Here is a 4859-nt window from a genome sequence, read left to right as displayed (position 1 = left end):
AGCATGATTAGTAGAGGTTTGTGCCTCAAAGCAAACCATTAAATATTTACACATTAGCACTGAAGACTAAACTAGGCTATTTTCTTCATTGGTCAGACTGTCTTCTAGGATCTGGAATCTCTCCACATGTGTGAAGTGAACATCCCCACACGTGCAAGGGGAACGTCAGCTCCTGGGGTCTGCAGCACCTCTGTCCATGGAGAGATCACCTCTGATTTTGGCATCAGCTGGCTCCCACGTTCTCTCACATGTGTGTCAGGATGGCCTGCTTCAAATTCATTATTAACTGCAAGGCCAGGAGGACCTGAAACCCACTGTGACCTGTGTCATGACACTTTAATTTAAATAGTTTTTCCTATTCATCTGCTTCAAGAGGAGCCACAAGTAAATTACTCTGGAAATATATGTCTCCTCTTGGCCTCAAGAGAGAATCCTGTACATAAGCTCATGTAGGCCATTTACATTTTCCTTTGGAAGGCTCAGTAAGGCAGGCCATAAGAATATGGGCAAAAGAGAAGAGCCCAACAGGCTCCTTTCAGTGGAGGCGGCAGGACAAGGGGAGGCACACGTGAGGGAACAGGAGGAGACCTGACTCCTCCACAAGTGCCCGGATGCTCGGAATCCCCACATTCAAATCCCACCTGGCCTTGGGGCTGGACTTTCCTCCTCACTTCACAAAAGCCCAAGAGGAAAGGTGAATATAGACAGACATTTCTTTCCCCTAATCATGAGGAAGAATGATACTGAGGAAGCCTTCCAAACCTTCCTTCAATATGGTCTCAGTTTTAACTCTGGTGAAAGAAAAATGAATACAGAAAACTCAGGGTGTGCCACCAAAAAAAGACATACCCCTGAGCACAATCCACGATTAAAAAGACATTATAAAGGGAGATTTAATCGCACAAAGTTGATTAAGTGGCCAATTTGCTTCCAAAGCACTGAAAATCACTAGTCATACAATATTTCAGGATGAGTACTGAACTGAGCTAAAAAGTCTCGAGAGCAAATTTAAGGTTTCCCTTAAAACTCGAATTTAGGATCAAAGACTAAACAACCGTCTAAACAATGGTAAGCATCCCTTGTCAGGGGAATAACCATCATTCTACTTCAGATTTTTATAAAAACTTGTTACTGTTTGTAATCGTCAACCTTAAAATTCCCACATGCTGGTGATTTCTCATCCTTCAGCTGTCTCCATGAGGTTTACACAAGTGATGTAGCCAGGCAAGGGGAGGCTGGTCCCCAGTATTCTTCCTCCTTCCCTTCTCCATCTTCCCTCCATTTTCCAGGTCCTCTCAAGTAAGCAGGCTACTCCCTGCACATAATCTCAATCGGTGTTCTTTCTGGGGGACATATTTAACTATTTCAGATCCTGAGCACAAAAAACACACATACTTCAGCTACCTGTTGTGTTTCAGGAAATTTTTTTAAGAAGAACTTTCATTTTAGATTATTCCTAAAATTTTGAACAGAAGTTGAGTACTTTTTTAAGAACACCGTATTCATCTTTGAAAGTTCCCCCCAGGACTGATGGTGTATGTCCCCACTCCCCTGTCTCTGCTCCTATCCAGGGCCTCGTTACTATCACATCTTCCCAGTTCTGACTTGTTCATGCAGGATCAGCAGTGACGGGGATGAGCCTGGGAGGAAGAGAAAACACCATGGAAGCTCCCTGCTGCTTCCCGGATCACAGGGACCAGGGATCCAAGGAAGACAGTATGGGCCTGGCTCAGGTAAGAAGGGCAACTCAAAGAAACAGCACTGGGCTCCCCCTCTGCAGAGTCTGCACTCAGCTTCCTAAGTTCCCTACACTGGGGTGTTGAGACACAAACATCACTGCTTCCTACTCATTTGTGGGGAAGGCAAGTGTAAGTTTTTGCACTTAGACAAGTAAATTCAAGCAACCAACCTAACAGACTTTCTCCACCTCTGCAGCTAGCAAGATGCTGTAAAGACAAAGGGCTCTTGTTTGGGAAGGGATAACATTTTTAGTATCTTCTCCTGACACATATCAGCCCATGACATACAAGAGCATAAACCCATTTCTAAACTGATGTTGTCCAAATGAGGGACAGAGCAACAGGAGTAGTGTCTTCTGGCTTTGCTCTATACGTATTCATTCTTGCTATGGTCTGGGGGTCCTTTCAAGTGGGACGGTAGGAAAAATGGGGAATATATCTGATGAGTACAACACAGCTGAAGAATTGATGCTTTTAAACTGTGGTGTTGGAGATTCTTGAGAGTCCCTTGGACTGCAAGGAGATCAAACCAGTCAATCCTAACGGAAATCAAACCTGAATATTCACTGGAAGGACTGATACTGAAGCTGAAGCTTCAATACTTTGGCTACCTGATGTGAAGAGCTGACTCACTGGAAAAGACCCTGATGCTGGGAAAGACTGAAGGCAGGAGGAGAAGGGGATGGTTGGATGGCATCATCAACTCGATGGATGTGAGTTTAAGCAAGCTCCAGGAGGTGGTGATGGACAGGAATCCTGGCGTGCTGCAGTCCATGGGGTCACAAAGAGTCAGGCACGACTGAGAAGTGGACGGGTGGAGACTGGAGAGTGTAGGTCTCTGTCATGTGACTAGTACTTTGGATTTTACTCTGCTGCGATGGGCGTCTTTGGAGATAAAACTGAAACTCTTCACTATACAACTGAACCACTGTGAATCAACTATACTTCAATTTTTAAAAAATAGACACACATAAAATTTGAATCCTGGCTCTGCCCCTTACTTGAAAAGTAGGATAAGCTCCCAGTGACTCAGTTTTTAAATCTGTCAGATAAACATAACAACAAATGTGAGGATTAAGCAGGAAATGGTGGGATAAGAAACTAAAATGTGTTAAAAATTCCATAAACTCTAGGAATTATTATTAATACTCCTGTAACTTGTCAGGGACTGTAACAAGCACTCAGTTCAGTACAGTCGCTCAGTCATGTCCGACTCTTTGCGACCCCATGAATCGCAGCACGCCAGGCCTCCCTGTCCATCACCAACTCCCAGAGTTCACTCAGACTCACGTCCATCGAGTCGGTGATGCCATCCAGCCATCTCATCCTCTGTCGTCCCCTTCTTCTCCTGCCCCCAATGCCTTTCGGCATCAGAGTCTTTTTCAATGAGTCAACTCTTCGCATGAGGTGGCCAAAGTACTGGAGTTTCAGCTTCAGCATCATTCCCTCCAAAGAAATCTCAGGGGTGATAGGAACAGAAATGAGAGATACAGGCCCTGTCCTCAAAGAGAGAAAGAAAATAGTCAAGAGTGTGGGGAGGGCTGAGAAAAAGGCTGGCCGTCTTGGTGGGGGATTGGAAAGTTAGAGTATGTACAAGGTGATGGTCAGGAAAGAAGCTGGTGGGAGGAAAGCCAGAAATCAAAATACAAAAAAATTTTAGTCTGATTTCTTGCTCTTGGTGGAAAATGTTAGATACATTTCTGTTATGCTTTTCCCCAAAATTCCTATTGTGTTTTTTCGTTTGTTTGCTTTTGTTTCTTTGCTTTACTATTCATATTTATGTAACAATTTAGTTTTTATTATTAAACTAAATATAAAGAAAATCACCAAAGACCATGAACATATAAACAGAAAGTAAAGAGAAAAGTCATTTCAGAAGGTGTTACTCTTTTTACTTAAGTAAACAATACCCAAAAGGCCAGTGCCCTGATTCTTAAGAATAATAACAGCTCCTGATGACTGAGCATTCCTAAGAATGAGACATGGGCACAAACATTATCTCACTAAGTTACATCTGCACCACAAATCTGTGGGGCAATGATTTCCAGACAGGGTTTAAGGACAAGAATGTTGAAGCTTGGCAGCCAAGTGACATCATCAAGGCCCCACAGTTGACAAGGCAGAGCAGGAATAAACTATGGGTCACACTGACACCTGGTCTACACTCTCAAACATTCTAGCCCTGTCTGCCTCCTGAATGGCTTCCTGGGAATCTTTACACATTGCAAGTTCTCTCCAGATTCTTTTTCTTTAATCAACCAACACTGCACCTTGGAGACAAAGGCATATAAAGTGGAATCTACATAGATACAAAGCTTAGCACTATTCTGTAAACACACTCTCTGGAGTGTGTACCTAGAACGTGCTCCAAGGAAGGATGGAAACCAACAGAACAGAACCAAAACATGCTGAGGTCAAGGCATGTTTAATCGTTGCTCAGATGTGCTTCCAAATATTATTGGCAGAGCCAAGAATCATCCAGTGTTATTTATTTACAGAGTTATTTTATGTACACAAGCATGCAACTTTTTCCTTTTAAGAAGCATTAAAAATAATGCAGGGCATGTTTCTGAAGCTTTGCGTCCAAGGATATGAAGGGACTCTACAGACATGCCCTTTATTTCTACTAACTAATCTCACATGGCCATTTCAGAGATGAGCACCATCAAAACATAAAACTTGGGAATCTAAGCTCATTTATTTTCTACTGTAATCATAAGTCATAAATCTAATAGCCAGAGGAAATCTTTAAATATGGGGACTGAAAGTGCTAAAAAGTTCTTCCCATGTTTCCTGAAAGGGATACCTTTGAAAAAATTTTTTTCAATTGTGATAAAATTTGCTAGATTAACCACTTTAAGTGCACAGTCCAGTGATGCTAAATACATTCACATTGTTGTACAGCCATTACCAGAATCCAGCCTCAGATCTCCTTTCATCTTAAAGAACTGAAACTCTGTACCCATTAAATAACAACTTCCCTCTCCTGGCCACTCCTGGCACCCACCATTCTACATCCTGTATCCATGAATTTGCTATTCTAGGTAACTCCTATTAGTAGAATCATACAGTATTTGTCCTTTGTAAATGACTTATTTCACTTAGCTTAATTTTTTCAAG

The sequence above is a fragment of the Oryx dammah genome, unplaced genomic scaffold (assembly GCF_014754425.2).
Source record: "Oryx dammah isolate SB20612 unplaced genomic scaffold, SCBI_Odam_1.1 HiC_scaffold_11199, whole genome shotgun sequence".
NCBI classification, from domain to species: Eukaryota; Metazoa; Chordata; class Mammalia; order Artiodactyla; family Bovidae; genus Oryx; species Oryx dammah.
This window is presented reverse-complemented; position numbering follows the sequence as displayed.